The sequence below is a fragment of the Protopterus annectens genome, chromosome 6.part1 (assembly GCF_019279795.1).
Source record: "Protopterus annectens isolate FY-2018-M chromosome 6.part1, PAN1.0, whole genome shotgun sequence".
NCBI classification, from domain to species: Eukaryota; Metazoa; Chordata; order Ceratodontiformes; family Protopteridae; genus Protopterus; species Protopterus annectens.
Genome location: NC_056738.1, coordinates 452,173,184 through 452,182,894, shown reverse-complemented (window position 1 = coordinate 452,182,894; position 9,711 = coordinate 452,173,184).

Below are 9,711 nucleotides of genomic sequence, written 5' to 3'. Positions count from 1 at the left end.
TTTGCCCCTTCTGCTGTTTGCATGCAGAGAGATACCCCAGGAATCCACAGGTATTTCACCCTTTGAGTTGCTGTATAGGCATAGGATGAAGGGGCCTTTAGATTTGATTTGTGATGAGTGGGAGGATCAGTGTGAATCCCACAAGGATTCTGTTGTGGCATATGTTCTAAACATCAGAACAAGGCTTAGAAAGCTCATGGGCTTGGCCAGGAGAACCTGGCAGGAGCCCAACTGCAAAAATAGGTCAAGTATGTCAGGAATGCTTGAGTTCGAGAGATTTTAGTTCTCATTCCTGTCAGACACAATAAGCTGCAGGCAGTTTGGGAGGGACCCCTCAAAGTGGTAAGGAAGTTCAGTGATTTTAACTACATGGTAGAACTGCTAGGCAGGATGCAGGGGCACAAACTAAACCATGTTAACATGATGAAACCTTACCATGATAGGGAAGGCCTTGTGCTAAGTATTTGCAGTAGGAGTTGGGAGTACTCTGAGGGGGATCCATGTCTACATTGGAGCAGGCAGAAAAATGCCAAGTTGCTAAGGTAGTACCTAGGTTGCAGGCATATGACATGACAGTGCAGCACTGCAGTGCGGTCAGCAATGCCAGTGCAGCTGGGTTCTCAAGACAGGGTATGGATTAATGTATTCCCACATAGGGTCATTCTTCTCAAGCACCATTTCTCAAGGGTCACTTGAAAGACTAGCTTGAGTATTCAAATGGGGGAGAGATGTGACAATGTGAGGTATTGTCAGCTATACCAGGAGAAGTAGAGCAGTGGATGTGTAACATATGCCAGCACAGCTATCTGGAATTATGTAAAGAATTACAGTAATTTGCATATCAAACTGATTTGTACAGATGTTTGTGTTGAAAAATGTACTGGTAAAGTGGCTTGTGTTAAAATGCACCAACAATGTGCCCTGCTGGACAGAAAAAGAAATATACATACATTATTTGTAACTGCTTAAATGTATATGTTTTAACAGGGGATACTGGAAGAGAAGATATTAATCTCAATCCACCTAACTTTGAAAATAGTTTGAAATTAAATTACCTGGCTTAGGCCATAACGATTGTATTTTACAGTTCTCAATGCAGCCAGAGGCAAAACTTCTGTACTAGGAAGCTTTCTGGATTGTCTTTGGTATGAACTAATTGCTACTCTGGAAGGTTGGAGGTTTGAAATTGTTTTATGACTTTCAGGAGCTGCAGCAGATCTTAGCAAGGCTCTTATACTTGACACATATGTGCTAAATCCTGACAGCTTCTGGCCAAGGGGGTAGCATGGGAGCCAGAAGTCAGATGAGCAATTGCCTCATGTACAACTGACAACTCACTTCTTCTAGTCCACACAAATTCATTATGTGAAAGATGCATCTATGTCAAGAACGCAGAATCCAGGCTCTCTCACTCTTCAGTCAGTCCATCTGATACTAAGCAGGGTGTCAGCATGCTCACCTTACCTCCTGCATCTACCAAACCAATAACACATAAACCTACATATGTGGAGGTCCTTACAAGAAGCTTAACTGAACATCAGAGACCTCCCAAACACAAACACACTTCACATAATACATTCTCAGCAGAACATAGTACACATAATATATCACACACCAGTGTCTCACCAGTCAAGCCCATAAGGCATAACACAAAAATAAACATCTTAGTCATAGGTGACTCAGTTGTGAGACACACAGATGTCCCTGTCACCAGGTTGGATAAGGACAAGGTCACGGTTAGCTGTCTGTCAGGTACTAGGATATGCCACATCACACACGCACTGAAGTCTTTCAACAGCAGGCACTGTTATGACTCAGTCATGTTAGTGTAAATGACTTGAGATGTACCTCACTGGACTATATGAAGAGAGACATGACTGAGCTCTCAGATTATGTGTCTTAAGCAGGTATGTCCATAGCCTTAAGCAGCATTTTACCTTTGCCTAGGATGATACCGCAATACAAACAAAAATGATTGACTTCAACAATTGGCTTAGTTTCTGGTGTCATTCAAAAGGGATCCAGTATCTGTCAGCCTGGGATGACATGGTCAACAGACCTCAATGCTTTGCCAGAGATGGTCTTCATCTGTCACCCCAGGGATTTGGGTTACTGGCTAAGGTTCTTACCATCCCCATACTGCCTTTTTTAGGCAATGTCACAAGAACAAAATTCCCAGTGTAAAAATACCCTCTAAAAACAACCTCAAGGTTATACTGCTAAACTCCAGGAGTCTAAACCATAAACTGCACTCACTGGAAGCAGTCATCACCTGGAAGATGTTGACATTTGCACAGACACTGAAACCAAGTTTGAGGCTGCAGAGATCACCCCAGCTACACCAGGTTACATTTCCTTCCACATGTTCAGGCCACAAACTGAAGGTGTGAGAACTAAAGGAGGTGGTGTATCAATATTCATTAAATATAAATACACCTCTAGATTGGTTAAACAGCACAATTCCCTTGAATTACTTCAGGTGCAATTGACTGCAGCTAAGTTCCCTCTTCAGGTCATTGCCAGCTCTAGGACCCCCTCCATGAATCAGGACATCCACTCAACCTACTTGGATCTACTTGAATTAATAAAGATACAACCAAACACCCTGGTTTTGGGTGACTTTAATTACCCATCCATTGACTGGGTAAATAATACTTGTTCTAACTCAGGTGCCCAAAGATTCCTTGACTTTATTAACTCCGGTGCCCTGAACCAGTATGTGGCTATCCCTGGTATGATCTGACCACAAACCAGTCTTGCTAGAAGTAACTATAACAAAAGATCCCTCCCCTTAGCAACAACTAGACTATAAAACTTTTCCAAGACTAATTACAACCTCTTACATGACAGCATAAATAGCTTCATCACCTCTCCCCCGATGGAACAGACACCTATGCTGAGTTATACACCAATGCTTTATACAAGCATGTGCACAACTGTATTGACTTTGTCATACCTGATAAAACCAAAGCAAGATCTTCAAGGAAAAACAAACCTGCATGGTGTGAAACACCCATTAATAGGCTAAACACAAGAGAAAGATCAGATAACATCTTAGGCTGTGTTCTACATGGGTTAAAACAGGAATTAGTATCACCAATGAGCATGCTTTTCAATCACAGCCTAAGCACTGGCTTCATTCCTGTGGAATGGAAAACAGCTACTATCATCCCTTTGCACAAAGAAGTTGAATCCATGGACCCTGGGAACTATAGACCCATTAGCCTGACCAGCCTTATCTGCAATGCCATGGAATGAATGATCATGGACTTTATTAACAAAGGAAATCTCCAAATGCTTGACCCCACTCAGTTTGGCTTTGTCAAGGGGAGCTCATGCTTATTAAACTTGGTGAACTTCTTTGAGACAGTCACCAAAGCCCCAGATGAGGGCAAATCTGTGCCTACAGCTTACCTAGACTTAGCCAAGGCCTTTGACACAGTCCTCCACTCAGACATCATTGATAAACTCACCCAGCTGGGTATCAACCCATATATTGTCAGGTGGGTTGCAAACTGGCTTACTGATAGAACTCATACGGTCAAATAAAGGGACTCCACCTCCTTCAGCAGACCCATAACCAGTGATATTCCACAGGGATTGGTTCTGGGAGCCCTACTGTTTGGAATCTACTTCTCCAAAGTACAGGCTAAAACTAATGGACTGTGGCAGACAAAGTTTGCTGATGACTGCAAACTGGGAGTGATCACTGAAACCACTAGTGATATCAACATCCTGCAAGGTCTTACACAAACTAATGGCTGGTGCCAAAGTCATGGTCTTAAACTTAATGCAAAAAAATACATTATCATTCCCTTTTGCAAGAGTGATTTTCCTGCAAACTACCACAGCAACAGCAATAACCTAAGCACACAGTCAGTGGTGAGAGATCTGGGCACACCAGCTGACAGCAACCTTAACTTCGATCACCATGTCTCCACAGTTTTAAGAAGGGCATTTTATATTGCTCATTTCATAAGTAAGGGCATTGCCTCTAGAAAAAAGGAGGTTATAACCCCTCTGTACTCTTCCCTCATCAGGCCAATAATAGAGTACAGTGCTCCCTTTGGTACGTTCCTTTCCAAACACCTGCAGCAATTGGAGAGACCACAAAGGTTCCTTACAAAGAAAATTCAGGGTCTTCAAGATCTGTCATATGTGTATAGACTGAAATCGTTGTCACTTTATTTCTGACAGGTGACCTGTGCTTTGCATATAAAGCAATCTCTGACCCAGCTTTGATGGAAATGCTGCACATTCACAAGTCAAATGGCACACAGGTCACTTGCTCAAAGGATCTTAACCTGGTATGTGACATCAATAGACCTTGCTGGAGAGACAGATTTGTCACACAGAGGTTGCCCCACCTTTGGAACACGTTTCCTATTCATGTTAAACAAAGCCCCTTGTTGGCCGTATTTAAGCATAATTTGAATGATTGGATGGGTAACCAGAAATTTACTCCAGGGGTTCCACCTGTGACCCACTTGGACAAGGGCAATAGGTGCTGATTTTAGTTTCTGCTTGAACCAGACACCCTTGAGAACATGGGTTGAATGGCTAGGCTTGTAAGGGCCCTGGGGCCGTTAGCCTAATAACCTTCTATGATTTTATGATTAGATGTATGTGATGTCATTCTGTAATCCATCACAAAAAATTATATTTTAATACTAGGTGAGACTAAAGTCTCATGGAAATCTGTTTTTGGAACCTGACCAGGAAGGACCCCTCACCTACTTCATCTTGCCTTGCTCAAGTAAATGACCAGGGAATAGTAATTCTTTAGATCAGTCAGGAAAATATAGTGAGATTAGTTAAGTACTGTTTTTCTGTATCTGTGTGAATCTATTCATCTGTGTTATTTTAATATTTCCTGTGGTTGGTGTTTATTGTGAATAGAGATTTAGTATTTCATGTTCTTTTCTTTATTATTAAATATATTTAAACTTTTCATTGTGGCTGGTCTTTTAAGGAATATTTTAATCTCTGAGAGTACTTATATATATTTGGTGACAGTTTTGGCCACTCCTGAAAGCCTTGCTGTTGGTCAAACTACCATTTGTGTTAATATTAATTTCACTCAGTATAATTGGGTACCCTTGCAAGAACCTTAGAGTAGCTGCCTTTGGAGTGTCTGGTGGTGGTATAACTACCTTATAGTCTGGGCAGAAGGGGGCATAGCTAGTAAATCTGTGCCAGTCTTTGCCAGGTATATGTGTGTATGTGTGTGAAAATCAAATCTCAGAGTGTTTGTCAGCTGTTTGGAGCAGGAACTTGAAGCACTGGTTTCACAGAGAGGGTGTTGGAGAACTTGGCTTGGACACTTGTCTGAGGCCTCAACTATATAGCTGTGCCAATGGGGAGTCTTATTGGGGACCTGGAGGGAGACAAATAGAGAAATCCAGACCCCAGACTGAGTGTTTTCCCTGAGTGCTCTTACCAGTTCCAGTGGTGAGGATTCAGGCTCCTTAATTGCTAGTCCAGAGAGGGGACATCACAGAAGTCACTTTAACTCTAAACAGAAGAAGAAAAATTATCATTGTTTTCTGTTTTTTTTTTTTTTTATTTCATTTTGTTGGGATCTTGTTTAAATACGTGTTTCACTAGTTCTTTACTGAACAATTAGGTTTATTGGATGAGAGTTGTGGAGATTGGATTTACTTGCAAGATGTTTGCCTTTCCCAGTGGATCCTTGACCATGGAGTTAGTGTATTTAAGGAGATAAAGATTTCACAAGGGCAGAAGCAGTGCATGGAGTATGACAGTCTAAATATCCCATACTTATGATTAGGAGAATAAGCTTGTGATAATTGATAAAACCAAAATTCAAGAAATCTTCCCAAGACTTTGAAAGAAAATGGCAATGAGAAGGGACATATCAAAACTTTATTAAAATAAGAAGTAACCATCACACATTAACATACAGGAATGCTTTAAGGTACAGAAGTCCTTTCTGAAGACATTTTGAAAAAAAGCTGTCAAATGTTGCTGTGCCCCATATATACAAAGACTCAGTTAGCTAAGTTTTGAAGTAGCAGATGTTTTGAATAGCAGATTCACAACAAGATTTATGAAAAAAAAACATTGTTTGACTCATTACCTTGACACACATTTAATTCACTCTGATACAGAGATATTCTGAACAAAAATCCATTTGTAAAATCTCCCAACTGGATTTGTTTGTGACACCTCTAAAATTTTAAACTTAAATTCTCACTCGATCTACTGTAGTGCTATACTTAACCAAAGAATTGAAAGGATTATTTTTCCTAAATACCTCAGTTGTGCATTATAGTCCCTAATCAAAAAGAACATGATATTTTATGGATAACATAAGCTAGCTGTTTTTTTTTTTCCTTTTTTGTTTAGTCTGAATTATCGTTTACAATGCATTTCAATTACATGTAGTAATCGTGGCGTTTTGTTAAGCTATTTTTCAAGCATGGCATATATGGTTTACTTAGGATTATGAATGTGATATATTCTGGATGTTTTTATTCCATTTCTGATATGATTTTAACATATTTTTATGATTTCAGTAGTTAATTGTGGGATATAGTTTTATAATTTAGCTATGTTTTCATGATAGTTTAATCTTATTTGCTTTGGATATGTAGGCTTAGGTCTGTTTTACTGGTAATATAATTTTATTGGCTGCTTGCTGTTTTTGTTTTATTTATGTATTACTGTATTAAAAACTAATACTAGATTAATTTTTATGGGTTTGATTTAGGCGAAGAAGCAGTTTAATTAGCTTACAGTTTATTTTAATGATTATGCAATTACAAGTTTCATGTGTTCAAGGTGACTGGACCTGAGACAAGGTTTTAAAATAGGGATGGTTTGGGAATTTATAATGTTGAAATGACATTAATGAACATGTTGATGACATGCATAGAATGTACACACATATAAACATGCACATCCTAAAATGAGATACACGGATATGTTGTATCATATGGAGGTATATGTCATTATGATAAAGGCTATGCATTGTCTAATAGCAGACTTCAGAAATATGTATCTGTTAAAGTGTGTTGATATAGTTTATCTAGATATCTAGATTTTTAGTGCATCACGGACAATTCATCTACATCCTTGGTGTGTCATCAACACATGTAAAGCCCCTAATCCCACCATATTTTAGCTAATTGCCGAAAAAAAAAGTCCATCCAACACTATGAGTCACACCCAACTCCTATAGTGACCCCACGAACAGCGAATGGTATACACTTAGTTTATTAGGGGAATGAAAGTAGTTTCCTATAGCTTTCTTCCATATCACTCTCACACGAACACACGCTCATACCTATGGACAATTTAGAGCTGTCACTCTCCCTACCATACATATTTGAGATGTTGGAGGATATCAGAAAACTCAGATGAGCAAGGGAAGCTCTGCAGATACCACAGTGAAAACACCCTAGCCTACAACTGTTGGGATCTCATTTTGCGATTTTGAATTATTTCATTTAGTTATTGCCAGAATTATTTAGTAAGTGTTAGTGTCTTGCAGGTATTCATGTTGGTACCATCTAGTTTTCTGGTTTGTCAAAATATTTTAGTACCCTCTCATATCACTTAGATATGTGCATGCAGATGATGTGACTGTTTTCACCTTAGGTGTCCATAAAATATATTCAAACAATACTCTTTACAGTTATTCTCAGAATAGTCCTCATTGCTTCTACTCTATTCATCTTCAGTCATCTCTACAGAAATGTTTTGTTTGGCTTTTGACCCAGCCAGGCAGCCTGAAGTCATGTAGACCTCAAACTGATATCTTGAGAAACTACAGTACTATATGTTCCTGTAATCTCATGTAAAGTAAATGTGACCTTCCATACACATCAGACTATTTATATATAGTTTGGCATGAATTAACATGCCCAGTTTTGCAATATTTATATTGGCTTTCTAGTGTAGAGGCCACTCTGTTTTATCATGTGTATGTGGTATACTATATTTCACAAAGTGTTTCTCTAGGCATGATCTTACACTTGCAATACCTTATGACACTTTAACTGGGTCATCATACCTGTTCATCAATTTATATGTCTATATCTACGTATATATTGATTGATCTATCATCTATCTGTCTGTGTAGCCCCCTGCCTTTGTAGTTATTTACATATCTATCAGTATAGAGATATGTGTGGGTGCATTACTGCACATATACTTTTTTATCATTGTTAGGAATTAAATTCCATCTACATTCATTCATTGTTGTTCTGCAATTCCTTTGCTAACATAGTCATCCTAAAAGCCCTTTAAGCCACTTATAAAATATAAAAAACAAACACCTGAACAGGTGAATGATCTGCTGTAGCAGGACCGAGCCACCTTAAGGTATAGTCATGACAGCATACTTTATGCTGAGCTACTCTCACCTTTTTGTTTCAGAATCCATTTTTCTTTGAAGGCCTGAACTTGCATTGTAGGCACAATGTATGAGTATCCATTATCTATCAGCACCAGCTACCTGCCTTCCTTTCATTCTAGTGCTGCTGGAATCCACGTTTACCACTAGCTTCTAATGGAGATTTTCACACTCTTGTAGATATGATTCCTACCCTCTGCTACAGATATAAAGCAGTCACTGAATGTTAACTCTTTTCTCATTACCTTCCTTTTTCAGCTGTCATGTTAAAATGGCAAGACATTTGCACTGATTCTAGTTTGTTACCATAAGAAAGCCTTGCCACTTTGTCAGTGGACCAGTGTATCCACATCAATATCAATACTAATACAGCATCTTATACATTTTTAGAAAAAAAAGTATGTCTCCTTTTTTCTTATGCTTTTTTGGTCAGTCTCATTGTTATGTTCCTGAGACAGAGGGCATCAGTTGCAAGGAAGAGTGGATATTTTTACTTCTTAATTAACCCATTTGACAACCAAAGCATTACCTGAATTTCAGTGTAGTAGTGTTATGCTTTCACCTTTTATATGCTTTCTACAGATTTATGCAGGGCATCACCTCTCCCCATCCAAACCAGACTTCATTTATTCTTCCTTTAAAACTGCCAGGATACTAGGTTATAAACAAACACGATGGTGCTGCTGTTTAGTTTTGCGATTTATTGGAATTCTTTATAGGTTCATAGTTTCATAAAATAATACTAGCCCATTGATCCAGTAGACCATTAGTATCCTAGTCACAATATCCCATATCATAGATACCCACTGTTATAATTGATTTATACCTGGTTTTGACTCCCTTCACTGAGGGCTTGAGGGGCCATATCCTGTGTGTCTTTACAATTGCCAATCCATTCATCCAGGTTACACTTAAACAGGTCAATGAGCTGAAAGAGAGACAATGCTGCACACAAAACCACTGTTTGATTTACTAGAATGCTTTTTACTTCTGTTTTATAATTACAGTAAACTCTCCCTGCCTCACAATTTAAGTTAAATGTTTTTGCTTAAACCCTGTTTTATCACTTATATCTGAAAAAATGAAACTGTTATTCATTGGCTAGTCATGCTAAAGTCCATAGCCTTTTTATAGTAGTTCATGTTTATGACTTATAACGCATAACAAGGGTCTATGTTAAATCATCGAATGCATAAAAAAGTGAACAATGATTTATCAAATCCATGTAAGCAAAAGCTTACAATCTTGAACACTAAGAACAGAGATTTTTTTCCAAGGGAAATCGCTGTTCCAAAAAAAAAAGGACATAAAGTGGGGGGCTTCACCCCCCA